The 24,911-nt window shown below is 50.6% G+C and overlaps 41 non-coding genes across 41 annotated transcripts; all 41 read right to left on the bottom strand.

The window, feature by feature from the left end:
- Window positions 1–243: 243 nt before the first annotated feature.
- On the bottom strand, window positions 244–362 carry LOC127594369 (5S ribosomal RNA). The gene has a single exon (XR_007960770.1). It is a non-coding gene; the product is annotated as a 5S ribosomal RNA (ribosomal RNA).
- A 481-nt stretch (window positions 363–843) lies between these two features.
- Window positions 844–962, bottom strand: LOC127594298 (5S ribosomal RNA). Its single transcript, XR_007960702.1, has one exon. It is a non-coding gene; the product is annotated as a 5S ribosomal RNA (ribosomal RNA).
- A 479-nt stretch (window positions 963–1,441) lies between these two features.
- Window positions 1,442–1,560, bottom strand: LOC127594316 (5S ribosomal RNA). The gene has a single exon (XR_007960720.1). It is a non-coding gene; the product is annotated as a 5S ribosomal RNA (ribosomal RNA).
- Window positions 1,561–2,039: 479 nt separating this feature from the next.
- LOC127594324 (5S ribosomal RNA) lies at window positions 2,040–2,158 on the bottom strand. The gene has a single exon (XR_007960727.1). It is a non-coding gene; the product is annotated as a 5S ribosomal RNA (ribosomal RNA).
- A 479-nt stretch (window positions 2,159–2,637) lies between these two features.
- On the bottom strand, window positions 2,638–2,756 carry LOC127594315 (5S ribosomal RNA). The gene has a single exon (XR_007960719.1). It is a non-coding gene; the product is annotated as a 5S ribosomal RNA (ribosomal RNA).
- A 481-nt stretch (window positions 2,757–3,237) lies between these two features.
- Window positions 3,238–3,356, bottom strand: LOC127594368 (5S ribosomal RNA). The gene has a single exon (XR_007960769.1). It is a non-coding gene; the product is annotated as a 5S ribosomal RNA (ribosomal RNA).
- Window positions 3,357–3,948: 592 nt separating this feature from the next.
- On the bottom strand, window positions 3,949–4,067 carry LOC127594271 (5S ribosomal RNA). Its single transcript, XR_007960677.1, has one exon. It is a non-coding gene; the product is annotated as a 5S ribosomal RNA (ribosomal RNA).
- A 478-nt stretch (window positions 4,068–4,545) lies between these two features.
- Window positions 4,546–4,664, bottom strand: LOC127594399 (5S ribosomal RNA). The gene has a single exon (XR_007960798.1). It is a non-coding gene; the product is annotated as a 5S ribosomal RNA (ribosomal RNA).
- A 479-nt stretch (window positions 4,665–5,143) lies between these two features.
- LOC127594345 (5S ribosomal RNA) lies at window positions 5,144–5,261 on the bottom strand. The gene has a single exon (XR_007960747.1). It is a non-coding gene; the product is annotated as a 5S ribosomal RNA (ribosomal RNA).
- Window positions 5,262–5,745: 484 nt separating this feature from the next.
- Window positions 5,746–5,864, bottom strand: LOC127594367 (5S ribosomal RNA). The gene has a single exon (XR_007960768.1). It is a non-coding gene; the product is annotated as a 5S ribosomal RNA (ribosomal RNA).
- A 504-nt stretch (window positions 5,865–6,368) lies between these two features.
- On the bottom strand, window positions 6,369–6,487 carry LOC127594351 (5S ribosomal RNA). The gene has a single exon (XR_007960753.1). It is a non-coding gene; the product is annotated as a 5S ribosomal RNA (ribosomal RNA).
- Window positions 6,488–6,991: 504 nt separating this feature from the next.
- Window positions 6,992–7,110, bottom strand: LOC127594350 (5S ribosomal RNA). Its single transcript, XR_007960752.1, has one exon. It is a non-coding gene; the product is annotated as a 5S ribosomal RNA (ribosomal RNA).
- A 479-nt stretch (window positions 7,111–7,589) lies between these two features.
- Window positions 7,590–7,708, bottom strand: LOC127594398 (5S ribosomal RNA). The gene has a single exon (XR_007960797.1). It is a non-coding gene; the product is annotated as a 5S ribosomal RNA (ribosomal RNA).
- A 479-nt stretch (window positions 7,709–8,187) lies between these two features.
- LOC127594344 (5S ribosomal RNA) lies at window positions 8,188–8,305 on the bottom strand. The gene has a single exon (XR_007960746.1). It is a non-coding gene; the product is annotated as a 5S ribosomal RNA (ribosomal RNA).
- Window positions 8,306–8,789: 484 nt separating this feature from the next.
- Window positions 8,790–8,908, bottom strand: LOC127594366 (5S ribosomal RNA). The gene has a single exon (XR_007960767.1). It is a non-coding gene; the product is annotated as a 5S ribosomal RNA (ribosomal RNA).
- A 504-nt stretch (window positions 8,909–9,412) lies between these two features.
- Window positions 9,413–9,531, bottom strand: LOC127594349 (5S ribosomal RNA). Its single transcript, XR_007960751.1, has one exon. It is a non-coding gene; the product is annotated as a 5S ribosomal RNA (ribosomal RNA).
- A 480-nt stretch (window positions 9,532–10,011) lies between these two features.
- Window positions 10,012–10,130, bottom strand: LOC127594365 (5S ribosomal RNA). The gene has a single exon (XR_007960766.1). It is a non-coding gene; the product is annotated as a 5S ribosomal RNA (ribosomal RNA).
- A 481-nt stretch (window positions 10,131–10,611) lies between these two features.
- LOC127594296 (5S ribosomal RNA) lies at window positions 10,612–10,730 on the bottom strand. The gene has a single exon (XR_007960700.1). It is a non-coding gene; the product is annotated as a 5S ribosomal RNA (ribosomal RNA).
- A 480-nt stretch (window positions 10,731–11,210) lies between these two features.
- LOC127594270 (5S ribosomal RNA) lies at window positions 11,211–11,329 on the bottom strand. The gene has a single exon (XR_007960676.1). It is a non-coding gene; the product is annotated as a 5S ribosomal RNA (ribosomal RNA).
- Window positions 11,330–11,807: 478 nt separating this feature from the next.
- On the bottom strand, window positions 11,808–11,926 carry LOC127594397 (5S ribosomal RNA). The gene has a single exon (XR_007960796.1). It is a non-coding gene; the product is annotated as a 5S ribosomal RNA (ribosomal RNA).
- A 479-nt stretch (window positions 11,927–12,405) lies between these two features.
- On the bottom strand, window positions 12,406–12,524 carry LOC127594364 (5S ribosomal RNA). The gene has a single exon (XR_007960765.1). It is a non-coding gene; the product is annotated as a 5S ribosomal RNA (ribosomal RNA).
- Window positions 12,525–13,004: 480 nt separating this feature from the next.
- LOC127594342 (5S ribosomal RNA) lies at window positions 13,005–13,122 on the bottom strand. Its single transcript, XR_007960744.1, has one exon. It is a non-coding gene; the product is annotated as a 5S ribosomal RNA (ribosomal RNA).
- A 484-nt stretch (window positions 13,123–13,606) lies between these two features.
- On the bottom strand, window positions 13,607–13,725 carry LOC127594363 (5S ribosomal RNA). The gene has a single exon (XR_007960764.1). It is a non-coding gene; the product is annotated as a 5S ribosomal RNA (ribosomal RNA).
- Window positions 13,726–14,229: 504 nt separating this feature from the next.
- LOC127594348 (5S ribosomal RNA) lies at window positions 14,230–14,348 on the bottom strand. The gene has a single exon (XR_007960750.1). It is a non-coding gene; the product is annotated as a 5S ribosomal RNA (ribosomal RNA).
- A 480-nt stretch (window positions 14,349–14,828) lies between these two features.
- Window positions 14,829–14,947, bottom strand: LOC127594362 (5S ribosomal RNA). Its single transcript, XR_007960763.1, has one exon. It is a non-coding gene; the product is annotated as a 5S ribosomal RNA (ribosomal RNA).
- A 480-nt stretch (window positions 14,948–15,427) lies between these two features.
- On the bottom strand, window positions 15,428–15,546 carry LOC127594269 (5S ribosomal RNA). The gene has a single exon (XR_007960675.1). It is a non-coding gene; the product is annotated as a 5S ribosomal RNA (ribosomal RNA).
- Window positions 15,547–16,024: 478 nt separating this feature from the next.
- LOC127594396 (5S ribosomal RNA) lies at window positions 16,025–16,143 on the bottom strand. The gene has a single exon (XR_007960795.1). It is a non-coding gene; the product is annotated as a 5S ribosomal RNA (ribosomal RNA).
- A 479-nt stretch (window positions 16,144–16,622) lies between these two features.
- LOC127594361 (5S ribosomal RNA) lies at window positions 16,623–16,741 on the bottom strand. The gene has a single exon (XR_007960762.1). It is a non-coding gene; the product is annotated as a 5S ribosomal RNA (ribosomal RNA).
- A 479-nt stretch (window positions 16,742–17,220) lies between these two features.
- LOC127594314 (5S ribosomal RNA) lies at window positions 17,221–17,339 on the bottom strand. Its single transcript, XR_007960718.1, has one exon. It is a non-coding gene; the product is annotated as a 5S ribosomal RNA (ribosomal RNA).
- Window positions 17,340–17,818: 479 nt separating this feature from the next.
- On the bottom strand, window positions 17,819–17,937 carry LOC127594360 (5S ribosomal RNA). The gene has a single exon (XR_007960761.1). It is a non-coding gene; the product is annotated as a 5S ribosomal RNA (ribosomal RNA).
- Window positions 17,938–18,416: 479 nt separating this feature from the next.
- Window positions 18,417–18,535, bottom strand: LOC127594313 (5S ribosomal RNA). Its single transcript, XR_007960717.1, has one exon. It is a non-coding gene; the product is annotated as a 5S ribosomal RNA (ribosomal RNA).
- Window positions 18,536–19,014: 479 nt separating this feature from the next.
- On the bottom strand, window positions 19,015–19,133 carry LOC127594395 (5S ribosomal RNA). The gene has a single exon (XR_007960794.1). It is a non-coding gene; the product is annotated as a 5S ribosomal RNA (ribosomal RNA).
- Window positions 19,134–19,612: 479 nt separating this feature from the next.
- Window positions 19,613–19,730, bottom strand: LOC127594341 (5S ribosomal RNA). Its single transcript, XR_007960743.1, has one exon. It is a non-coding gene; the product is annotated as a 5S ribosomal RNA (ribosomal RNA).
- Window positions 19,731–20,214: 484 nt separating this feature from the next.
- On the bottom strand, window positions 20,215–20,333 carry LOC127594358 (5S ribosomal RNA). The gene has a single exon (XR_007960759.1). It is a non-coding gene; the product is annotated as a 5S ribosomal RNA (ribosomal RNA).
- A 504-nt stretch (window positions 20,334–20,837) lies between these two features.
- On the bottom strand, window positions 20,838–20,956 carry LOC127594347 (5S ribosomal RNA). Its single transcript, XR_007960749.1, has one exon. It is a non-coding gene; the product is annotated as a 5S ribosomal RNA (ribosomal RNA).
- Window positions 20,957–21,436: 480 nt separating this feature from the next.
- On the bottom strand, window positions 21,437–21,555 carry LOC127594354 (5S ribosomal RNA). Its single transcript, XR_007960755.1, has one exon. It is a non-coding gene; the product is annotated as a 5S ribosomal RNA (ribosomal RNA).
- Window positions 21,556–22,036: 481 nt separating this feature from the next.
- On the bottom strand, window positions 22,037–22,155 carry LOC127594295 (5S ribosomal RNA). The gene has a single exon (XR_007960699.1). It is a non-coding gene; the product is annotated as a 5S ribosomal RNA (ribosomal RNA).
- Window positions 22,156–22,635: 480 nt separating this feature from the next.
- LOC127594268 (5S ribosomal RNA) lies at window positions 22,636–22,754 on the bottom strand. Its single transcript, XR_007960674.1, has one exon. It is a non-coding gene; the product is annotated as a 5S ribosomal RNA (ribosomal RNA).
- A 478-nt stretch (window positions 22,755–23,232) lies between these two features.
- LOC127594393 (5S ribosomal RNA) lies at window positions 23,233–23,351 on the bottom strand. The gene has a single exon (XR_007960792.1). It is a non-coding gene; the product is annotated as a 5S ribosomal RNA (ribosomal RNA).
- A 479-nt stretch (window positions 23,352–23,830) lies between these two features.
- LOC127594343 (5S ribosomal RNA) lies at window positions 23,831–23,949 on the bottom strand. The gene has a single exon (XR_007960745.1). It is a non-coding gene; the product is annotated as a 5S ribosomal RNA (ribosomal RNA).
- Window positions 23,950–24,429: 480 nt separating this feature from the next.
- LOC127594340 (5S ribosomal RNA) lies at window positions 24,430–24,547 on the bottom strand. The gene has a single exon (XR_007960742.1). It is a non-coding gene; the product is annotated as a 5S ribosomal RNA (ribosomal RNA).
- Window positions 24,548–24,911: the final 364 nt, after the last annotated feature.

Here is a 24,911-nt window from a genome sequence, read left to right as displayed (position 1 = left end):
CAAAGGCATCCAGCAGGCGGAAATCCCAAGCTGTTTCATGTCCAAGTGCTATCATGACCGATCCCCGTGCAGACGGCTCCCTCTGTTGGACATTAATTTTATTCCAAAGAGACGTTGATCTGTCAAATCAACGTGAAGGAAACGATTTCAAACCACAGGATAAGTGAAAGTTGAATGACGAATGAATGCCAAAATTTTTGGAAAGAGCAGTGAATCGTGTTGTGAATTGGAGGTGGGTGCAAAAGCTTACAGCACCTGGTATTCCCAGGCGGTCTCCCATCCAAGTACTAACCAGGCCCGACCCTGCTTAGCTTCCGAGATCGGACGAGATCGGGCGTTCTCAGGGTAGTATGGCCGTAAGCGAGGGAAAACGCGAAAATTGTCCTCTTTATAGCAGACAGGGCACTTCTGGGTCGGGGGTGGAGTCGTGGGGTGATTTTTTTTTTCATTTAATAAACCTCCTCCGGAGTGCACAAAGGAGGGGCCCGCTCCCGTGGTGGTTTGAGCGCGCAGCCTGTCAGGCTCGCATACGGTCCTCTGCGAGCGCGCAGAGGCTGTACTTGATGTCTGTTGCAAAAGTGGGCTTTTCCAGTGGAGGTGCAAAGGCATCCAGCAGGCGGAAATCCCAAGCTGTTTCATGTCCAAGTGCTATCATTACCGATTCCCGTGCAGACGGCTCCCTCTGTTGGGCATTAATTTTATTCCAAAGAGACGTTGATCTGTCAAATCAACGTGAAGGAAACGATTTCAAACCACAGGATAAGTGAAAGTTGAATGACGAATGAATGCCAAAATTTTTGGAAAGAGCAGTGAATCGTGTTGTGAATTGGAGGTGGGTGCAAAAGCTTACAGCACCTGGTATTCCCAGGCGGTCTCCCATCCAAGTGCTAACCAGGCCCTACCCTGCTTAGCTTCCGAGATCAGACGAGATCGGGCGTTCTCAGGGTAGTATGGCCGTAAGCGAGGGAAAACGCGAAAATTGTCCTCTTTATAGCAGACAGGGCACTTCTGGGTCGGTGATGGAGTAGTGGGGTGATTTTTTTTTCATTTAATGACCTCCTCCCGAGAGCACGAAGGAGGGGCCTGCTCCCGTGGTGGTTTGAGCGCGCAGCCTGTCAGGCTCGCATACGGTCCTCTGCGAGCGCGCAGATGCGGTATTTGATGTTTGTTGCAAAAGTGGGCTTTTCCAGTGGAGGTGCAAAGGCATCCAGCAGGCGGAAATCCCAAGCTGTTTCATGTCCAAGTGCTATCATGACCGATCCCCGTGCAGACGGCTCCCTCTGTTGGACATTAATTTTATTCCAAAGAGACGTTGATCTGTCAAATCAACGTGAAGGAAACGATTTCAAACCACAGGATAAGTGAAAGTTGAATGACTAATGAAAGCCAAAATTTTTGGAAAGAGCAGTGAATCGTGTTGAGAATTGGAGGTGGGTGCAAAAGCTTACAGCACCTGGTATTCCCAGGCGGTCTCCCATCCAAGTACTAACCAGGCCCGACCCTGCTTAGCTTCCGAGATCGGACGAGATGGGGCGTTCTCAGGGTAGTATGGCCGTAAGCGAGGGAAAACGTGAAAATTGTCCCCTTTATAGCAGACACGGCACTTGCGGGTCGGGGATGGAGTCCTGGGGTGATTTTTTTTTTCATTTAATGACCTCCTCCCGAGAGCACGAAGGAGGGGCCCGCTCCCGTGGTGGTTTGAGCGCGCAGCCTGTCAGGCTCGCATACGGTCCTCTGCGAGCACGCAGATGCAGTATTTGATGTTTGTTGCAAAAGTGGGCTTTTCCAGTGGAGGTGCAAAGGCATCCAGCAGGCGGAAATCCCAAGCTGTTTCATGTCCAAGTGCTATCATGACCGACCCCGTGCAGACGGCTCCCTCTGTTGGACATTAATTTTATTCCAAAGAGACGTTGATCTGTCAAATCAACGTGAAGGAAACGATTTCAAACCACAGGATAAGTGAAAGTTGAATGACGAATGAATGCCAAAATTTTTGGAAAGAGCAGTGAATCGTGTTGAGAATTGGAGGTGGGTGCAAAAGCTCACAGCACCTGGTATTCCCAGGCGGTCTCCCATCCAAGTACTAACCAGGCCCGACCCTGCTTAGCTTCCGAGATCGGACGAGATCGGGCGTTCTCAGGGTAGTATAGACGTAAGCGAGGGAAAACGTGAAAATTGTCCCCTTTATAGCAGACAAGGCACTTGCGGGTCGGGGATGGAGTAGTGGGGTGATTTTTTTTTTCATTTAATGACCTCCTCCCGAGAGCACGAAGGAGGGGCCCGCTCCCGTGGTGGTTTGAGCGCGCAGCCTGTCAGGCTCGCATACGGTCCTCTGCGAGCACGCAGATGCAGTATTTGATGTTTGTTGCAAAAGTAGGCTTTTCCAGTGGAGGTGCAAAGGCATCCAGCAGGCGGAAATCCCAAGCTGTTTCATGTCCAAGTGCTATCATGACCGACCCCGTGCAGACGGCTCCCTCTGTTGGACATTAATTTTATTCCAAAGAGACGTTGATCTGTCAAATCAACGTGAAGGAAACGATTTCAAACCACAGGATAAGTGAAAGTTGAATGACTAATGAAAGCCAAAATTTTTGGAAAGAGCAGTGAATCGTGTTGAGAATTGGAGGTGGGTGCAAAAGCTTACAGCACCTGGTATTCCCAGGCGGTCTCCCATCCAAGTACTAACCAGGCCCGACCCTGCTTAGCTTCCGAGATCGGACGAGATGGGGCGTTCTCAGGGTAGTATGGCCGTAAGCGAGGGAAAACGTGAAAATTGTCCCCTTTATAGCAGACACGGCACTTGCGGGTCGGGGATGGAGTCCTGGGGTGATTTTTTTTTTTCATTTAATGACCTCCTCCCGAGAGCACGAAGGAGGGGCCTGCTCCCGTGGTGGTTTGAGCGCGCAGCCTGTCAGGCTCGCATACGGTCCTCTGCGAGCGCGCAGATGCGGTATTTGATGTTTGTTGCAAAAGTGGGCTTTTCCAGTGGAGGTGCAAAGGCATCCAGCAGGCGGAAATCCCAAGCTGTTTCATGTCCAAGTGCTATCATGACCGATCCCCGTGCAGACGGCTCCCTCTGTTGGACATTAATTTTATTCCAAAGAGACGTTGATCTGTCAAATCAACGTGAAGGAAACGATTTCAAACCACAGGATAAGTGAAAGTTGAATGACGAATGAATGCCAAAATTTTTGGAAAGAGCAGTGAATCGTGTTGAGAATTGGAGGTGGGTGCAAAAGCTTACAGCACCTGGTATTCCCAGGCGGTCTCCCATCCAAGTACTAACCAGGCCCGACCCTGCTTAGCTTCCGAGATCGGACGAGATCGGGCGTTCTCAGGGTAGTATGGCCGTAAGCGAGGGAAAACGCGAAAATTGTCCTGTTTATAGCAGACAGGGCACTTCTGGGTCGGGGGTGGAGTAGTGGGGTGATTTTTTTTCATTTAATAAACCTCCTCCGGAGTGCACAAAGGAGGGGCCCGCTCCCGTGGTGGTTTGAGCGCGCAGCCTGTCAGGCTCGCGTCGGGGGTGGAGTAGTGGGGTGATTTTTTTTCATTTAATAAACCTCCTCCGGAGTGCACAAAGGAGGGGCCCGCTCCCGTGGTGGTTTGAGCGCGCAGCCTGTCAGGCTCGCATACGGTCCTCTGCGAGCGCGCAGAGGCTGTACTTGATGTCTGTTGCAAAAGTGGGCTTTTCCAGTGGAGGTGCAAAGGCATCCAGCAGGCGGAAATCCCAAGCTGTTTCATGTCCAAGTGCTATCATGACCGATCCCCGTGCAGACGGCTCCCTCTGTTGGACATTAATTTTATTCCAAAGAGACGTTGATCTGTCAAATCAACGTGAAGGAAACGATTTTAAACCACAGGATAAGTGAAAGTTGAATGACGAATGAATGCCAAAATTTTTGGAAAGAGCAGTGAATCGTGTTGAGAATTGGAGGTGGGTGCAAAAGCTCACAGCACCTGGTATTCCCAGGCGGTCTCCCATCCAAGTACTAACCAGGCCCGACCCTGCTTAGCTTCCGAGATCGGACGAGATCGGGCGTTCTCAGGGTAGTATGGCCGTAAGCGAGGGAAAACGTGAAAATTGTCCCCTTTATAGCAGACAAGGCACTTGCGGGTCGGGGATGGAGTAGTGTGGTGATTTTTTTTTCATTTAATGACCTCCTCCCGAGAGCACGAAGGAGGGGCCCGCTCCCGTGGTGGTTTGAGCGCGCAGCCTGTCAGGCTCGCATACGGTCCTCTGCGAGCACGCAGATGCAGTATTTGATGTTTGTTGCAAAAGTGGGCTTTTCCAGTGGAGGTGCAAAGGCATCCAGCAGGCGGAAATCCCAAGCTGTTTCATGTCCAAGTGCTATCATGACCGACCCCGTGCAGACGGCTCCCTCTGTTGGACATTAATTTTATTCCAAAGAGACGTTGATCTGTCAAATCAACGTGAAGGAAACGATTTCAAACCACAGGATAAGTGAAAGTTGAATGACGAATGAATGCCAAAATTTTTGGAAAGAGCAGTGAATCGTGTTGTGAATTGGAGGTGGGTGCAAAAGCTTACAGCACCTGGTATTCCCAGGCGGTCTCCCATCCAAGTACTAACCAGGCCCTACCCTGCTTAGCTTCCGAGATCAGACGAGATCGGGCGTTCTCAGGGTAGTATGGCCGTAAGCGAGGGAAAACGCGAAAATTATCCTCTTTATAGCAGACAGGGCACTTCTGGGTCGGGGATGGAGTAGTGGGGTGATTTTTTTTTCATTTAATGACCTCCTCCCGAGAGCACGAAGGAGGGGCCTGCTCCCGTGGTGGTTTGAGCGTGCAGCCTGTCAGGCTCGCATACGGTCCTCTGCGAGCGCGCAGATGCGGTATTTGATGTTTGTTGCAAAAGTGGGCTTTTCCAGTGGAGGTGCAAAGGCATCCAGCAGGCGGAAATCCCAAGCTGTTTCATGTCCAAGTGCTATCATGACCGATCCCCGTGCAGACGGCTCCCTCTGTTGGACATTAATTTTATTCCAAAGAGACGTTGATCTGTCAAATCAACGTGAAGGAAACGATTTCAAACCACAGGATAAGTGAAAGTTGAATGACGAATGAATGCCAAAATTTTTGGAAAGAGCAGTGAATCGTGTTGTGAATTGGAGGTGGGTGCAAAAGCTTACAGCACCTGGTATCCCCAGGCGTCTCCCATCCAAGTACTAACCAGGCCCTACCCTGCTTAGCTTCCGAGATCAGACGAGATCGGGCGTTCTCAGGGTAGTATGGCCGTAAGCGAGGGAAAACGCGAAAATTGTCCTCTTTATAGCAGACAGGGCACTTCTGGGTCGGGGATGGAGTAGTGGGGTGATTTTTTTTTTTTTTCATTTAATGACCTCCTCCCGAGAGCACGAAGGAGGGGCCTGCTCCCGTGGTGGTTTGAGCGCGCAGCCTGTCAGGCTCGCATACGGTCCTCTGCGAGCGCGCAGATGCGGTATTTGATGTTTGTTGCAAAAGTGGGCTTTTCCAGTGGAGGTGCAAAGGCATCCAGCAGGCGGAAATCCCAAGCTGTTTCATGTCCAAGTGCTATCATGACCGATCCCCGTGCAGACGGCTCCCTCTGTTGGACATTAATTTTATTCCAAAGAGACGTTGATCTGTCAAATCAACGTGAAGGAAACGATTTCAAACCACAGGATAAGTGAAAGTTGAATGACGAATGAATGCCAAAATTTTTGGAAAGAGCAGTGAATCGTGTTGAGAATTGGAGGTGCGTGCAAAAGCTTACAGCACCTGGTATTCCCAGGCGGTCTCCCATCCAAGTACTAACCAGGCCCGACCCTGCTTAGCTTCCGAGATCGGACGAGATCGGGCGTTCTCAGGGTAGTATGGCCGTAAGCGAGGGAAAAAGTGAAAATTGTCCCCTTTATAGCAGACAAGGCACTTGTGGGTCGGGGATGGAGTCGTGGGGTGATTTTTTTTTTCATTTAATGGCCTCCTCCCGAGAGCACGAAGGAGGGGCCCGCTCCCGTGGTGGTTTGAGCGCGCAGCCTGTCAGGCTCGCATACGGTCCTCTGCGAGCGCGCAGAGGCTGTACTTGATGTCTGTTGCAAAAGTGGGCTTTTCCAGTGGAGGTGCAAAGGCATCCAGCAGTCGGAAATCCCAAGCTGTTTCATGTCCAAGTGCTATCATGACCGATCCCCGTGCAGACGGCTCCCTCTGTTGGACATTAATTTTATTCCAAAGAGACGTTGATCTGTCAAATCAACGTGAAGGAAACGATTTCAAACCACAGGATAAGTGAAAGTTGAATGACGAATGAATGCCAAAATTTTTGGAAAAAGCAGTGAATCGTGTTGAGAATTGGAGGTGGGTGCAAAAGCAGAATTGGAGGTGGGTGCAAAAGCTTACAGCACCTGGTATTGCCAGGCGGTCTCCCATCCAAGTACTAACCAGGCCCGACCCTGCTTAGCTTCCGAGATCGGACGAGATGGGGCGTTCTCAGGGTAGTATGGCCGTAAGCGAGGGAAAACGTGAAAATTGTCCCCTTTATAGCAGACAGGGCACTTCTGGGTCGGGGGTGGAGTCGTGGGGTGATTTTTTTTTTCATTTAATGACCTCCTCCCGAGAGCACGAAGGAGGGGCCTGCTCCCGTGGTGGTTTGAGCGCGCAGCCTGTCAGGCTCGCATACGGTCCTCTGCGAGCGCGCAGATGTGGTATTTGATGTTTGTTGCAAAAGTGGGCTTTTCCAGTGGAGGTGCAAAGGCATCCAGCAGGCGGAAATCCCAAGCTGTTTCATGTCCAAGTGCTATCATGACCGATCCCCGTGCAGACGGCTCCCTCTGTTGGACATTAATTTTATTCCAAAGAGACGTTGATCTGTCAAATCAACGTGAAGGAAACGATTTCAAACCACAGGATAAGTGAAAGTTGAATGACGAATGAATGCCAAAATTTTTGGAAAAAGCAGTGAATCGTGTTGAGAATTGGAGGTGGGTGCAAAAGCAGAATTGGAGGTGGGTGCAAAAGCTTACAGCACCTGGTATTGCCAGGCGGTCTCCCATCCAAGTACTAACCAGGCCCGACCCTGCTTAGCTTCCGAGATCGGACGAGATGGGGCGTTCTCAGGGTAGTATGGCCGTAAGCGAGGGAAAACGTGAAAATTGTCCCCTTTATAGCAGACAGGGCACTTCTGGGTCGGGGGTGGAGTCGTGGGGTGATTTTTTTTTTCATTTAATGACCTCCTCCCGAGAGCACGAAGGAGGGGCCTGCTCCCGTGGTGGTTTGAGCGCGCAGCCTGTCAGGCTCGCATACGGTCCTCTGCGAGCGCGCAGATGTGGTATTTGATGTTTGTTGCAAAAGTGGGCTTTTCCAGTGGAGGTGCAAAGGCATCCAGCAGGCGGAAATCCCAAGCTGTTTCATGTCCAAGTGCTATCATGACCGACCCCGTGCAGACGGCTCCCTCTGTTGGACATTAATTTTATTCCAAAGAGACGTTGATCTGTCAAATCAACGTGAAGGAAACGATTTCAAACCACAGGATAAGTGAAAGTTGAATGACGAATGAATGCCAAAATTTTTGGAAAGAGCAGTGAATCGTGTTGTGAATTGGAGGTGGGTGCAAAAGCTTACAGCACCTGGTATTCCCAGGCGGTCTCCCATCCAAGTACTAACCAGGCCCTACCCTGCTTAGCTTCCGAGATCAGACGAGATCGGGCGTTCTCAGGGTAGTATGGCCGTAAGCGAGGGAAAACGCGAAAATTATCCTCTTTATAGCAGACAGGGCACTTCTGGGTCGGGGATGGAGTAGTGGGGTGATTTTTTTTTCATTTAATGACCTCCTCCCGAGAGCACGAAGGAGGGGCCTGCTCCCGTGGTGGTTTGAGCGTGCAGCCTGTCAGGCTCGCATACGGTCCTCTGCGAGCGCGCAGATGCGGTATTTGATGTTTGTTGCAAAAGTGGGCTTTTCCAGTGGAGGTGCAAAGGCATCCAGCAGGCGGAAATCCCAAGCTGTTTCATGTCCAAGTGCTATCATGACCGATCCCCGTGCAGACGGCTCCCTCTGTTGGACATTAATTTTATTCCAAAGAGACGTTGATCTGTCAAATCAACGTGAAGGAAACGATTTCAAACCACAGGATAAGTGAAAGTTGAATGACGAATGAATGCCAAAATTTTTGGAAAGAGCAGTGAATCGTGTTGTGAATTGGAGGTGGGTGCAAAAGCTTACAGCACCTGGTATCCCCAGGCGTCTCCCATCCAAGTACTAACCAGGCCCTACCCTGCTTAGCTTCCGAGATCAGACGAGATCGGGCGTTCTCAGGGTAGTATGGCCGTAAGCGAGGGAAAACGCGAAAATTGTCCTCTTTATAGCAGACAGGGCACTTCTGGGTCGGGGATGGAGTAGTGGGGTGATTTTTTTTTTTTTTCATTTAATGACCTCCTCCCGAGAGCACGAAGGAGGGGCCTGCTCCCGTGGTGGTTTGAGCGCGCAGCCTGTCAGGCTCGCATACGGTCCTCTGCGAGCGCGCAGATGCGGTATTTGATGTTTGTTGCAAAAGTGGGCTTTTCCAGTGGAGGTGCAAAGGCATCCAGCAGGCGGAAATCCCAAGCTGTTTCATGTCCAAGTGCTATCATGACCGATCCCCGTGCAGACGGCTCCCTCTGTTGGACATTAATTTTATTCCAAAGAGACGTTGATCTGTCAAATCAACGTGAAGGAAACGATTTCAAACCACAGGATAAGTGAAAGTTGAATGACGAATGAATGCCAAAATTTTTGGAAAGAGCAGTGAATCGTGTTGAGAATTGGAGGTGCGTGCAAAAGCTTACAGCACCTGGTATTCCCAGGCGGTCTCCCATCCAAGTACTAACCAGGCCCGACCCTGCTTAGCTTCCGAGATCGGACGAGATCGGGCGTTCTCAGGGTAGTATGGCCGTAAGCGAGGGAAAAAGTGAAAATTGTCCCCTTTATAGCAGACAAGGCACTTGTGGGTCGGGGATGGAGTCGTGGGGTGATTTTTTTTTTCATTTAATGGCCTCCTCCCGAGAGCACGAAGGAGGGGCCCGCTCCCGTGGTGGTTTGAGCGCGCAGCCTGTCAGGCTCGCATACGGTCCTCTGCGAGCGCGCAGAGGCTGTACTTGATGTCTGTTGCAAAAGTGGGCTTTTCCAGTGGAGGTGCAAAGGCATCCAGCAGTCGGAAATCCCAAGCTGTTTCATGTCCAAGTGCTATCATGACCGATCCCCGTGCAGACGGCTCCCTCTGTTGGACATTAATTTTATTCCAAAGAGACGTTGATCTGTCAAATCAACGTGAAGGAAACGATTTCAAACCACAGGATAAGTGAAAGTTGAATGACGAATGAATGCCAAAATTTTTGGAAAAAGCAGTGAATCGTGTTGAGAATTGGAGGTGGGTGCAAAAGCAGAATTGGAGGTGGGTGCAAAAGCTTACAGCACCTGGTATTGCCAGGCGGTCTCCCATCCAAGTACTAACCAGGCCCGACCCTGCTTAGCTTCCGAGATCGGACGAGATGGGGCGTTCTCAGGGTAGTATGGCCGTAAGCGAGGGAAAACGTGAAAATTGTCCCCTTTATAGCAGACAGGGCACTTCTGGGTCGGGGGTGGAGTCGTGGGGTGATTTTTTTTTTCATTTAATGACCTCCTCCCGAGAGCACGAAGGAGGGGCCTGCTCCCGTGGTGGTTTGAGCGCGCAGCCTGTCAGGCTCGCATACGGTCCTCTGCGAGCGCGCAGATGTGGTATTTGATGTTTGTTGCAAAAGTGGGCTTTTCCAGTGGAGGTGCAAAGGCATCCAGCAGGCGGAAATCCCAAGCTGTTTCATGTCCAAGTGCTATCATGACCGATCCCCGTGCAGACGGCTCCCTCTGTTGGACATTAATTTTATTCCAAAGAGACGTTGATCTGTCAAATCAACGTGAAGGAAACGATTTCAAACCACAGGATAAGTGAAAGTTGAATGACGAATGAATGCCAAAATTTTTGGAAAGAGCAGTGAATCGTGTTGTGAATTGGAGGTGGGTGCAAAAGCTTACAGCACCTGGTATTCCCAGGCGGTCTCCCATCCAAGTACTAACCAGGCCCGACCCTGCTTAGCTTCCGAGATCGGACGAGATCGGGCGTTCTCAGGGTAGTATGGCCGTAAGCGAGGGAAAACGCGAAAATTGTCCTCTTTATAGCAGACAGGGCACTTCTGGGTCGGGGGTGGAGTCGTGGGGTGATTTTTTTTTTCATTTAATAAACCTCCTCCGGAGTGCACAAAGGAGGGGCCCGCTCCCGTGGTGGTTTGAGCGCGCAGCCTGTCAGGCTCGCATACGGTCCTCTGCGAGCGCGCAGAGGCTGTACTTGATGTCTGTTGCAAAAGTGGGCTTTTCCAGTGGAGGTGCAAAGGCATCCAGCAGGCGGAAATCCCAAGCTGTTTCATGTCCAAGTGCTATCATTACCGATTCCCGTGCAGACGGCTCCCTCTGTTGGACATTAATTTTATTCCAAAGAGACGTTGATCTGTCAAATCAACGTGAAGGAAACGATTTCAAACCACAGGATAAGTGAAAGTTGAATGACGAATGAATGCCAAAATTTTTGGAAAGAGCAGTGAATCGTGTTGTGAATTGGAGGTGGGTGCAAAAGCTTACAGCACCTGGTATTCCCAGGCGGTCTCCCATCCAAGTGCTAACCAGGCCCTACCCTGCTTAGCTTCCGAGATCAGACGAGATCGGGCGTTCTCAGGGTAGTATGGCCGTAAGCGAGGGAAAACGCGAAAATTGTCCTCTTTATAGCAGACAGGGCACTTCTGGGTCGGTGATGGAGTAGTGGGGTGATTTTTTTTTTCATTTAATGACCTCCTCCCGAGAGCACGAAGGAGGGGCCTGCTCCCGTGGTGGTTTGAGCGCGCAGCCTGTCAGGCTCGCATACGGTCCTCTGCGAGCGCGCAGATGCGGTATTTGATGTTTGTTGCAAAAGTGGGCTTTTCCAGTGGAGGTGCAAAGGCATCCAGCAGGCGGAAATCCCAAGCTGTTTCATGTCCAAGTGCTATCATGACCGATCCCCGTGCAGACGGCTCCCTCTGTTGGACATTAATTTTATTCCAAAGAGACGTTGATCTGTCAAATCAACGTGAAGGAAACGATTTTAAACCACAGGATAAGTGAAAGTTGAATGACGAATGAATGCCAAAATTTTTGGAAAGAGCAGTGAATCGTGTTGAGAATTGGAGGTGGGTGCAAAAGCTCACAGCACCTGGTATTCCCAGGCGGTCTCCCATCCAAGTACTAACCAGGCCCGACCCTGCTTAGCTTCCGAGATCGGACGAGATCGGGCGTTCTCAGGGTAGTATGGCCGTAAGCGAGGGAAAACGTGAAAATTGTCCCCTTTATAGCAGACAAGGCACTTGCGGGTCGGGGATGGAGTAGTGTGGTGATTTTTTTTTCATTTAATGACCTCCTCCCGAGAGCACGAAGGAGGGGCCCGCTCCCGTGGTGGTTTGAGCGCGCAGCCTGTCAGGCTCGCATACGGTCCTCTGCGAGCACGCAGATGCAGTATTTGATGTTTGTTGCAAAAGTGGGCTTTTCCAGTGGAGGTGCAAAGGCATCCAGCAGGCGGAAATCCCAAGCTGTTTCATGTCCAAGTGCTATCATGACCGACCCCGTGCAGACGGCTCCCTCTGTTGGACATTAATTTTATTCCAAAGAGACGTTGATCTGTCAAATCAACGTGAAGGAAACGATTTCAAACCACAGGATAAGTGAAAGTTGAATGACGAATGAATGCCAAAATTTTTGGAAAGAGCAGTGAATCGTGTTGTGAATTGGAGGTGGGTGCAAAAGCTTACAGCACCTGGTATTCCCAGGCGGTCTCCCATCCAAGTACTAACCAGGCCCTACCCTGCTTAGCTTCCGAGATCAGACGAGATCGGGCGTTCTCAGGGTAGTATGGCCGTAAGCGAGGGAAAACGCGAAAATTATCCTCTTTATAGCAGACAGGGCACTTCTGGGTCGGGGATGGAGTAGTGGGGTGATTTTTTTTTCATTTAATGACCTCCTCCCGAGAGCACGAAGGAGGGGCCTGCTCCCGTGGTGGTTTGAGCGCGCAGCCTGTCAGGCTCGCATACGGTCCTCTGCGAGCGCGCAGATGTGGTATTTGATGTTTGTTGCAAAAGTGGGCTTTTCCAGTGGAGGTGCAAAGGCATCCAGCAGGCGGAAATCCCAAGCTGTTTCATGTCCAAGTGCTATCATGACCGATCCCCGTGCAGACGGCTCCCTCTGTTGGACATTAATTTTATTCCAAAGAGACGTTGATCTGTCAAATCAACGTGAAGGAAACGATTTCAAACCACAGGATAAGTGAAAGTTGAATGACGAATGAATGCCAAAATTTTTGGAAAGAGCAGTGAATCGTGTTGAGAATTGGAGGTGGGTGCAAAAGCTTACAGCACCTGGTATTCCCAGGCGGTCTCCCATCCAAGTACTAACCAGGCCCGACCCTGCTTAGCTTCCGAGATCGGACGAGATCGGGCGTTCTCAGGGTAGTATGGCCGTAAGCGAGGGAAAACGCGAAAATTGTCCTCTTTATAGCAGACAGGGCACTTCTGGGTCGGGGGTGGAGTCGTGGGGTGATTTTTTTTTTCATTTAATAAACCTCCTCCGGAGTGCACAAAGGAGGGGCCCGCTCCCGTGGTGGTTTGAGCGCGCAGCCTGTCAGGCTCGCATACGGTCCTCTGCGAGCGCGCAGAGGCTGTACTTGATGTCTGTTGCAAAAGTGGGCTTTTCCAGTGGAGGTGCAAAGGCATCCAGCAGGCGGAAATCCCAAGCTGTTTCATGTCCAAGTGCTATCATGACCGACCCCGTGCAGACGGCTCCCTCTGTTGGACATTAATTTTATTCCAAAGAGACGTTGATCTGTCAAATCAACGTGAAGGAAACGATTTCAAACCACAGGATAAGTGAAAGTTGAATGACGAATGAATGCCAAAATTTTTGGAAAGAGCAGTGAATCGTGTTGTGAATTGGAGGTGGGTGCAAAAGCTTACAGCACCTGGTATCCCCAGGCGTCTCCCATCCAAGTACTAACCAGGCCCTACCCTGCTTAGCTTCCGAGATCAGACGAGATCGGGCGTTCTCAGGGTAGTATGGCCGTAAGCGAGGGAAAACGCGAAAATTGTCCTCTTTATAGCAGACAGGGCACTTCTGGGTCGGGGATGGAGTAGTGGGGTGATTTTTTTTTTTTTTCATTTAATGACCTCCTCCCGAGAGCACGAAGGAGGGGCCTGCTCCCGTGGTGGTTTGAGCGCGCAGCCTGTCAGGCTCGCATACGGTCCTCTGCGAGCGCGCAGATGCGGTATTTGATGTTTGTTGCAAAAGTGGGCTTTTCCAGTGGAGGTGCAAAGGCATCCAGCAGGCGGAAATCCCAAGCTGTTTCATGTCCAAGTGCTATCATGACCGATCCCCGTGCAGACGGCTCCCTCTGTTGGACATTAATTTTATTCCAAAGAGACGTTGATCTGTCAAATCAACGTGAAGGAAACGATTTCAAACCACAGGATAAGTGAAAGTTGAATGACGAATGAATGCCAAAATTTTTGGAAAGAGCAGTGAATCGTGTTGAGAATTGGAGGTGCGTGCAAAAGCTTACAGCACCTGGTATTCCCAGGCGGTCTCCCATCCAAGTACTAACCAGGCCCGACCCTGCTTAGCTTCCGAGATCGGACGAGATCGGGCGTTCTCAGGGTAGTATGGCCGTAAGCGAGGGAAAAAGTGAAAATTGTCCCCTTTATAGCAGACAAGGCACTTGTGGGTCGGGGATGGAGTCGTGGGGTGATTTTTTTTTTCATTTAATGGCCTCCTCCCGAGAGCACGAAGGAGGGGCCCGCTCCCGTGGTGGTTTGAGCGCGCAGCCTGTCAGGCTCGCATACGGTCCTCTGCGAGCGCGCAGAGGCTGTACTTGATGTCTGTTGCAAAAGTGGGCTTTTCCAGTGGAGGTGCAAAGGCATCCAGCAGTCGGAAATCCCAAGCTGTTTCATGTCCAAGTGCTATCATGACCGATCCCCGTGCAGACGGCTCCCTCTGTTGGACATTAATTTTATTCCAAAGAGACGTTGATCTGTCAAATCAACGTGAAGGAAACGATTTCAAACCACAGGATAAGTGAAAGTTGAATGACGAATGAATGCCAAAATTTTTGGAAAAAGCAGTGAATCGTGTTGAGAATTGGAGGTGGGTGCAAAAGCAGAATTGGAGGTGGGTGCAAAAGCTTACAGCACCTGGTATTGCCAGGCGGTCTCCCATCCAAGTACTAACCAGGCCCGACCCTGCTTAGCTTCCGAGATCGGACGAGATGGGGCGTTCTCAGGGTAGTATGGCCGTAAGCGAGGGAAAACGTGAAAATTGTCCCCTTTATAGCAGACAGGGCACTTCTGGGTCGGGGGTGGAGTCGTGGGGTGATTTTTTTTTTCATTTAATGACCTCCTCCCGAGAGCACGAAGGAGGGGCCTGCTCCCGTGGTGGTTTGAGCGCGCAGCCTGTCAGGCTCGCATACGGTCCTCTGCGAGCGCGCAGATGTGGTATTTGATGTTTGTTGCAAAAGTGGGCTTTTCCAGTGGAGGTGCAAAGGCATCCAGCAGGCGGAAATCCCAAGCTGTTTCATGTCCAAGTGCTATCATGACCGATCCCCGTGCAGACGGCTCCCTCTGTTGGACATTAATTTTATTCCAAAGAGACGTTGATCTGTCAAATCAACGTGAAGGAAACGATTTCAAACCACAGGATAAGTGAAAGTTGAATGACGAATGAATGCCAAAATTTTTGGAAAGAGCAGTGAATCGTGTTGTGAATTGGAGGTGGGTGCAAAAGCTTACAGCACCTGGTATTCCCAGGCGGTCTCCCATCCAAGTACTAACCAGGCCCGACCCTGCTTAGCTTCCGAGATCGGACGAGATCGGGCGTTCTCAGGGTAGTATGGCCGTAAGCGAGGGAAAACGCGAAAATTGTCCTCTTTATAGCAGACAGGGCACTTCTGGGTCGGGGGTGGAGTCGTGGGGTGATTTTTTTTTTCATTTAATGACCTCCTCCCGAGAGCACGAAGGAGGGGCCTGCTCCCGTGGTGGTTTGAGCGCGCAGCCTGTCAGGCTCGCATACGGTCCTCTGCGAGCGCGCAGATGCGGTATTTGATGTTTGTTGCAAAAGTGGGCTTTTCCAGTGGAGGTGCAAAGGCATCCAGCAGGCGGAAATCCCAAGCTGTTTCATGTCCAAGTGCTATCATGACCGATCCCCGTGCAGACGGCTCCCTCTGTTGGACATTAATTTTATTCCAAAGAGACGTTGATCTGTCAAATCAACGTGAAGGAAACGATTTTAAACCACAGGATAAGTGAAAGTTGAATGACGAATGAATGCCAAAATTTTTGGAAAGAGCAGTGAATCGTGTTGAGAATTGGAGGTGGGTGCAAAAGCTCACAGCACCTGGTATTCCCAGGCGGTCTCCCATCCAAGTACTAACCAGGCCCGACCCTGCTTAGCTTCCGAGATCGGACGAGATCGGGCGTTCTCAGGGTAGTATGGCCGTAAGCGAGGGAAAACGTGAAAATTGTCCCCTTTATAGCAGACAAGGCACTTGCGGGTCGGGGATGGAGTAGTGTGGTGATTTTTTTTTCATTTAATGACCTCCTCCCGAGAGCACGAAGGAGGGGCCCGCTCCCGTGGTGGTTTGAGCGCGCAGCCTGTCAGGCTCGCATACGGTCCTCTGCGAGCACGCAGATGCAGTATTTGATGTTTGTTGCAAAAGTGGGCTTTTCCAGTGGAGGTGCAAAGGCATCCAGCAGGCGGAAATCCCAAGCTGTTTCATGTCCAAGTGCTATCATGACCGACCCCGTGCAGACGGCTCCCTCTGTTGGACATTAATTTTATTCCAAAGAGACGTTGATCTGTCAAATCAACGTGAAGGAAACGATTTCAAACCACAGGATAAGTGAAAGTTGAATGACGAATGAATGCCAAAATTTTTGGAAAGAGCAGTGAATCGTGTTGTGAATTGGAGGTGGGTGCAAAAGCTTACAGCACCTGGTATTCCCAGGCGGTCTCCCATCCAAGTACTAACCAGGCCCTACCCTGCTTAGCTTCCGAGATCAGACGAGATCGGGCGTTCTCAGGGTAGTATGGCCGTAAGCGAGGGAAAACGCGAAAATTATCCTCTTTATAGCAGACAGGGCACTTCTGGGTCGGGGATGGAGTAGTGGGGTGATTTTTTTTTCATTTAATGACCTCCTCCCGAGAGCACGAAGGAGGGGCCTGCTCCCGTGGTGGTTTGAGCGCGCAGCCTGTCAGGCTCGCATACGGTCCTCTGCGAGCGCGCAGATGTGGTATTTGATGTTTGTTGCAAAAGTGGGCTTTTCCAGTGGAGGTGCAAAGGCATCCAGCAGGCGGAAATCCCAAGCTGTTTCATGTCCAAGTGCTATCATGACCGATCCCCGTGCAGACGGCTCCCTCTGTTGGACATTAATTTTATTCCAAAGAGACGTTGATCTGTCAAATCAACGTGAAGGAAACGATTTCAAACCACAGGATAAGTGAAAGTTGAATGACGAATGAATGCCAAAATTTTTGGAAAGAGCAGTGAATCGTGTTGAGAATTGGAGGTGGGTGCAAAAGCTTACAGCACCTGGTATTCCCAGGCGGTCTCCCATCCAAGTACTAACCAGGCCCGACCCTGCTTAGCTTCCGAGATCGGACGAGATCGGGCGTTCTCAGGGTAGTATGGCCGTAAGCGAGGGAAAACGTGAAAATTGTCCCCTTTATAGCAGACAAGGCACTTGCGGGTCGGGGATGGAGTAGTGGGGTGATTTTTTTTTTCATTTAATGACCTCCTCCCGAGAGCACGAAGGAGGGGCCCGCTCCCGTGGTGGTTTGAGCGCGCAGCCTGTCAGGCTCGCATACGGTCCTCTGCGAGCACGCAGATGCAGTATTTGATGTTTGTTGCAAAAGTAGGCTTTTCCAGTGGAGGTGCAAAGGCATCCAGCAGGCGGAAATCCCAAGCTGTTTCATGTCCAAGTGCTATCATGACCGACCCCGTGCAGACGGCTCCCTCTGTTGGACATTAATTTTATTCCAAAGAGACGTTGATCTGTCAAATCAACGTGAAGGAAACGATTTCAAACCACAGGATAAGTGAAAGTTGAATGACTAATGAAAGCCAAAATTTTTGGAAAGAGCAGTGAATCGTGTTGAGAATTGGAGGTGGGTGCAAAAGCTTACAGCACCTGGTATTCCCAGGCGGTCTCCCATCCAAGTACTAACCAGGCCCGACCCTGCTTAGCTTCCGAGATCGGACGAGATGGGGCGTTCTCAGGGTAGTATGGCCGTAAGCGAGGGAAAACGTGAAAATTGTCCCCTTTATAGCAGACACGGCACTTGCGGGTCGGGGATGGAGTCCTGGGGTGATTTTTTTTTTCATTTAATGACCTCCTCCCGAGAGCACGAAGGAGGGGCCCGCTCCCGTGGTGGTTTGAGCGCGCAGCCTGTCAGGCTCGCATACGGTCCTCTGCGAGCACGCAGATGCAGTATTTGATGTTTGTTGCAAAAGTGGGCTTTTCCAGTGGAGGTGCAAAGGCATCCAGCAGGCGGAAATCCCAAGCTGTTTCATGTCCAAGTGCTATCATGACCGACCCCGTGCAGACGGCTCCCTCTGTTGGACATTAATTTTATTCCAAAGAGACGTTGATCTGTCAAATCAACGTGAAGGAAACGATTTCAAACCACAGGATAAGTGAAAGTTGAATGACGAATGAATGCCAAAATTTTTGGAAAGAGCAGTGAATCGTGTTGAGAATTGGAGGTGGGTGCAAAAGCTTACAGCACCTGGTATTCCCAGGCGGTCTCCCATCCAAGTACTAACCAGGCCCGACCCTGCTTAGCTTCCGAGATCGGACGAGATCGGGCGTTCTCAGGGTAGTATGGCCGTAAGCGAGGGAAAACGTGAAAATTGTCCCCTTTATAGCAGACAAGGCACTTGCGGGTCGGGGATGGAGTAGTGGGGTGATTTTTTTTTTCATTTAATGACCTCCTCCCGAGAGCACGAAGGAGGGGCCCGCTCCCGTGGTGGTTTGAGCGCGCAGCCTGTCAGGCTCGCATACGGTCCTCTGCGAGCACGCAGATGCAGTATTTGATGTTTGTTGCAAAAGTAGGCTTTTCCAGTGGAGGTGCAAAGGCATCCAGCAGGCGGAAATCCCAAGCTGTTTCATGTCCAAGTGCTATCATGACCGACCCCGTGCAGACGGCTCCCTCTGTTGGACATTAATTTTATTCCAAAGAGACGTTGATCTGTCAAATCAACGTGAAGGAAACGATTTCAAACCACAGGATAAGTGAAAGTTGAATGACTAATGAAAGCCAAAATTTTTGGAAAGAGCAGTGAATCGTATTGAGAATTGGAGGTGGGTGCAAAAGCTTACAGCACCTGGTATTCCCAGGCGGTCTCCCATCCAAGTACTAACCAGGCCCGACCCTGCTTAGCTTCCGAGATCGGACGAGATGGGGCGTTCTCAGGGTAGTATGGCCGTAAGCGAGGGAAAACGTGAAAATTGTCCCCTTTATAGCAGACAGGGCACTTCTGGGTCGGGGGTGGAGTCGTGGGGTGATTTTTTTTTTCATTTAATGACCTCCTCCCGAGAGCACGAAGGAGGGGCCTGCTCCCGTGGTGGTTTGAGCGCGCAGCCTGTCAGGCTCGCATACGGTCCTCTGCGAGCGCGCAGATGTGGTATTTGATGTTTGTTGCAAAAGTGGGCTTTTCCAGTGGAGGTGCAAAGGCATCCAGCAGGCGGAAATCCCAAGCTGTTTCATGTCCAAGTGCTATCATGACCGACCCCGTGCAGACGGCTCCCTCTGTTGGACATTAATTTTATTCCAAAGAGACGTTGATCTGTCAAATCAACGTGAAGGAAACGATTTCAAACCACAGGATAAGTGAAAGTTGAATGACGAATGAATGCCAAAATTTTTGGAAAGAGCAGTGAATCGTGTTGTGAATTGGAGGTGGGTGCAAAAGCTTACAGCACCTGGTATTCCCAGGCGGTCTCCCATCCAAGTACTAACCAGGCCCTACCCTGCTTAGCTTCCGAGATCAGACGAGATCGGGCGTTCTCAGGGTAGTATGGCCGTAAGCGAGGGAAAACGCGAAAATTATCCTCTTTATAGCAGACAGGGCACTTCTGGGTCGGGGATGGAGTAGTGGGGTGATTTTTTTTTCATTTAATGACCTCCTCCCGAGAGCACGAAGGAGGGGCCTGCTCCCGTGGTGGTTTGAGCGTGCAGCCTGTCAGGCTCGCATACGGTCCTCTGCGAGCGCGCAGATGCGGTATTTGATGTTTGTTGCAAAAGTGGGCTTTTCCAGTGGAGGTGCAAAGGCATCCAGCAGGCGGAAATCCCAAGCTGTTTCATGTCCAAGTGCTATCATGACCGATCCCCGTGCAGACGGCTCCCTCTGTTGGACATTAATTTTATTCCAAAGAGACGTTGATCTGTCAAATCAACGTGAAGGAAACGATTTCAAACCACAGGATAAGTGAAAGTTGAATGACGAATGAATGCCAAAATTTTTGGAAAGAGCAGTGAATCGTGTTGTGAATTGGAGGTGGGTGCAAAAGCTTACAGCACCTGGTATCCCCAGGCGTCTCCCATCCAAGTACTAACCAGGCCCTACCCTGCTTAGCTTCCGAGATCAGACGAGATCGGGCGTTCTCAGGGTAGTATGGCCGTAAGCGAGGGAAAACGCGAAAATTGTCCTCTTTATAGCAGACAGGGCACTTCTGGGTCGGGGATGGAGTAGTGGGGTGATTTTTTTTTTTTTTCATTTAATGACCTCCTCCCGAGAGCACGAAGGAGGGGCCTGCTCCCGTGGTGGTTTGAGCGCGCAGCCTGTCAGGCTCGCATACGGTCCTCTGCGAGCGCGCAGATGCGGTATTTGATGTTTGTTGCAAAAGTGGGCTTTTCCAGTGGAGGTGCAAAGGCATCCAGCAGGCGGAAATCCCAAGCTGTTTCATGTCCAAGTGCTATCATGACCGATCCCCGTGCAGACGGCTCCCTCTGTTGGACATTAATTTTATTCCAAAGAGACGTTGATCTGTCAAATCAACGTGAAGGAAACGATTTCAAACCACAGGATAAGTGAAAGTTGAATGACGAATGAATGCCAAAATTTTTGGAAAGAGCAGTGAATCGTGTTGAGAATTGGAGGTGCGTGCAAAAGCTTACAGCACCTGGTATTCCCAGGCGGTCTCCCATCCAAGTACTAACCAGGCCCGACCCTGCTTAGCTTCCGAGATCGGACGAGATCGGGCGTTCTCAGGGTAGTATGGCCGTAAGCGAGGGAAAAAGTGAAAATTGTCCCCTTTATAGCAGACAAGGCACTTGTGGGTCGGGGATGGAGTCGTGGGGTGATTTTTTTTTTCATTTAATGGCCTCCTCCCGAGAGCACGAAGGAGGGGCCCGCTCCCGTGGTGGTTTGAGCGCGCAGCCTGTCAGGCTCGCATACGGTCCTCTGCGAGCGCGCAGAGGCTGTACTTGATGTCTGTTGCAAAAGTGGGCTTTTCCAGTGGAGGTGCAAAGGCATCCAGCAGTCGGAAATCCCAAGCTGTTTCATGTCCAAGTGCTATCATGACCGATCCCCGTGCAGACGGCTCCCTCTGTTGGACATTAATTTTATTCCAAAGAGACGTTGATCTGTCAAATCAACGTGAAGGAAACGATTTCAAACCACAGGATAAGTGAAAGTTGAATGACGAATGAATGCCAAAATTTTTGGAAAAAGCAGTGAATCGTGTTGAGAATTGGAGGTGGGTGCAAAAGCAGAATTGGAGGTGGGTGCAAAAGCTTACAGCACCTGGTATTGCCAGGCGGTCTCCCATCCAAGTACTAACCAGGCCCGACCCTGCTTAGCTTCCGAGATCGGACGAGATGGGGCGTTCTCAGGGTAGTATGGCCGTAAGCGAGGGAAAACGTGAAAATTGTCCCCTTTATAGCAGACAGGGCACTTCTGGGTCGGGGGTGGAGTCGTGGGGTGATTTTTTTTTTCATTTAATGACCTCCTCCCGAGAGCACGAAGGAGGGGCCTGCTCCCGTGGTGGTTTGAGCGCGCAGCCTGTCAGGCTCGCATACGGTCCTCTGCGAGCGCGCAGATGTGGTATTTGATGTTTGTTGCAAAAGTGGGCTTTTCCAGTGGAGGTGCAAAGGCATCCAGCAGGCGGAAATCCCAAGCTGTTTCATGTCCAAGTGCTATCATGACCGATCCCCGTGCAGACGGCTCCCTCTGTTGGACATTAATTTTATTCCAAAGAGACGTTGATCTGTCAAATCAACGTGAAGGAAACGATTTCAAACCACAGGATAAGTGAAAGTTGAATGACGAATGAATGCCAAAATTTTTGGAAAGAGCAGTGAATCGTGTTGTGAATTGGAGGTGGGTGCAAAAGCTTACAGCACCTGGTATTCCCAGGCGGTCTCCCATCCAAGTACTAACCAGGCCCGACCCTGCTTAGCTTCCGAGATCGGACGAGATCGGGCGTTCTCAGGGTAGTATGGCCGTAAGCGAGGGAAAACGCGAAAATTGTCCTCTTTATAGCAGACAGGGCACTTCTGGGTCGGGGGTGGAGTCGTGGGGTGATTTTTTTTTTCATTTAATAAACCTCCTCCGGAGTGCACAAAGGAGGGGCCCGCTCCCGTGGTGGTTTGAGCGCGCAGCCTGTCAGGCTCGCATACGGTCCTCTGCGAGCGCGCAGAGGCTGTACTTGATGTCTGTTGCAAAAGTGGGCTTTTCCAGTGGAGGTGCAAAGGCATCCAGCAGGCGGAAATCCCAAGCTGTTTCATGTCCAAGTGCTATCATTACCGATTCCCGTGCAGACGGCTCCCTCTGTTGGACATTAATTTTATTCCAAAGAGACGTTGATCTGTCAAATCAACGTGAAGGAAACGATTTCAAACCACAGGATAAGTGAAAGTTGAATGACGAATGAATGCCAAAATTTTTGGAAAGAGCAGTGAATCGTGTTGTGAATTGGAGGTGGGTGCAAAAGCTTACAGCACCTGGTATTCCCAGGCGGTCTCCCATCCAAGTGCTAACCAGGCCCTACCCTGCTTAGCTTCCGAGATCAGACGAGATCGGGCGTTCTCAGGGTAGTATGGCCGTAAGCGAGGGAAAACGCGAAAATTGTCCTCTTTATAGCAGACAGGGCACTTCTGGGTCGGTGATGGAGTAGTGGGGTGATTTTTTTTTTCATTTAATGACCTCCTCCCGAGAGCACGAAGGAGGGGCCTGCTCCCGTGGTGGTTTGAGCGCGCAGCCTGTCAGGCTCGCATACGGTCCTCTGCGAGCGCGCAGATGCGGTATTTGATGTTTGTTGCAAAAGTGGGCTTTTCCAGTGGAGGTGCAAAGGCATCCAGCAGGCGGAAATCCCAAGCTGTTTCATGTCCAAGTGCTATCATGACCGATCCCCGTGCAGACGGCTCCCTCTGTTGGACATTAATTTTATTCCAAAGAGACGTTGATCTGTCAAATCAACGTGAAGGAAACGATTTTAAACCACAGGATAAGTGAAAGTTGAATGACGAATGAATGCCAAAATTTTTGGAAAGAGCAGTGAATCGTGTTGAGAATTGGAGGTGGGTGCAAAAGCTCACAGCACCTGGTATTCCCAGGCGGTCTCCCATCCAAGTACTAACCAGGCCCGACCCTGCTTAGCTTCCGAGATCGGACGAGATCGGGCGTTCTCAGGGTAGTATGGCCGTAAGCGAGGGAAAACGTGAAAATTGTCCCCTTTATAGCAGACAAGGCACTTGCGGGTCGGGGATGGAGTAGTGTGGTGATTTTTTTTTCATTTAATGACCTCCTCCCGAGAGCACGAAGGAGGGGCCCGCTCCCGTGGTGGTTTGAGCGCGCAGCCTGTCAGGCTCGCATACGGTCCTCTGCGAGCACGCAGATGCAGTATTTGATGTTTGTTGCAAAAGTGGGCTTTTCCAGTGGAGGTGCAAAGGCATCCAGCAGGCGGAAATCCCAAGCTGTTTCATGTCCAAGTGCTATCATGACCGACCCCGTGCAGACGGCTCCCTCTGTTGGACATTAATTTTATTCCAAAGAGACGTTGATCTGTCAAATCAACGTGAAGGAAACGATTTCAAACCACAGGATAAGTGAAAGTTGAATGACGAATGAATGCCAAAATTTTTGGAAAGAGCAGTGAATCGTGTTGTGAATTGGAGGTGGGTGCAAAAGCTTACAGCACCTGGTATTCCCAGGCGGTCTCCCATCCAAGTACTAACCAGGCCCTACCCTGCTTAGCTTCCGAGATCAGACGAGATCGGGCGTTCTCAGGGTAGTATGGCCGTAAGCGAGGGAAAACGCGAAAATTATCCTCTTTATAGCAGACAGGGCACTTCTGGGTCGGGGATGGAGTAGTGGGGTGATTTTTTTTTCATTTAATGACCTCCTCCCGAGAGCACGAAGGAGGGGCCTGCTCCCGTGGTGGTTTGAGCGCGCAGCCTGTCAGGCTCGCATACGGTCCTCTGCGAGCGCGCAGATGTGGTATTTGATGTTTGTTGCAAAAGTGGGCTTTTCCAGTGGAGGTGCAAAGGCATCCAGCAGGCGGAAATCCCAAGCTGTTTCATGTCCAAGTGCTATCATGACCGATCCCCGTGCAGACGGCTCCCTCTGTTGGACATTAATTTTATTCCAAAGAGACGTTGATCTGTCAAATCAACGTGAAGGAAACGATTTCAAACCACAGGATAAGTGAAAGTTGAATGACGAATGAATGCCAAAATTTTTGGAAAGAGCAGTGAATCGTGTTGAGAATTGGAGGTGGGTGCAAAAGCTTACAGCACCTGGTATTCCCAGGCGGTCTCCCATCCAAGTACTAACCAGGCCCGACCCTGCTTAGCTTCCGAGATCGGACGAGATCGGGCGTTCTCAGGGTAGTATGGCCGTAAGCGAGGGAAAACGCGAAAATTGTCCTCTTTATAGCAGACAGGGCACTTCTGGGTCGGGGGTGGAGTCGTGGGGTGATTTTTTTTTTCATTTAATAAACCTCCTCCGGAGTGCACAAAGGAGGGGCCCGCTCCCGTGGTGGTTTGAGCGCGCAGCCTGTCAGGCTCGCATACGGTCCTCTGCGAGCGCGCAGAGGCTGTACTTGATGTCTGTTGCAAAAGTGGGCTTTTCCAGTGGAGGTGCAAAGGCATCCAGCAGGCGGAAATCCCAAGCTGTTTCATGTCCAAGTGCTATCATGACCGACCCCGTGCAGACGGCTCCCTCTGTTGGACATTAATTTTATTCCAAAGAGACGTTGATCTGTCAAATCAACGTGAAGGAAACGATTTCAAACCACAGGATAAGTGAAAGTTGAATGACGAATGAATGCCAAAATTTTTGGAAAGAGCAGTGAATCGTGTTGTGAATTGGAGGTGGGTGCAAAAGCTTACAGCACCTGGTATCCCCAGGCGTCTCCCATCCAAGTACTAACCAGGCCCTACCCTGCTTAGCTTCCGAGATCAGACGAGATCGGGCGTTCTCAGGGTAGTATGGCCGTAAGCGAGGGAAAACGCGAAAATTGTCCTCTTTATAGCAGACAGGGCACTTCTGGGTCGGGGATGGAGTAGTGGGGTGATTTTTTTTTTTTTTCATTTAATGACCTCCTCCCGAGAGCACGAAGGAGGGGCCTGCTCCCGTGGTGGTTTGAGCGCGCAGCCTGTCAGGCTCGCATACGGTCCTCTGCGAGCGCGCAGATGCGGTATTTGATGTTTGTTGCAAAAGTGGGCTTTTCCAGTGGAGGTGCAAAGGCATCCAGCAGGCGGAAATCCCAAGCTGTTTCATGTCCAAGTGCTATCATGACCGATCCCCGTGCAGACGGCTCCCTCTGTTGGACATTAATTTTATTCCAAAGAGACGTTGATCTGT

This window comes from Hippocampus zosterae, chromosome 21, assembly GCF_025434085.1.
Source record: "Hippocampus zosterae strain Florida chromosome 21, ASM2543408v3, whole genome shotgun sequence".
NCBI lineage: Eukaryota > Metazoa > Chordata > Actinopteri > Syngnathiformes > Syngnathidae > Hippocampus > Hippocampus zosterae.
This window is presented reverse-complemented; position numbering and strand designations above follow the sequence as displayed.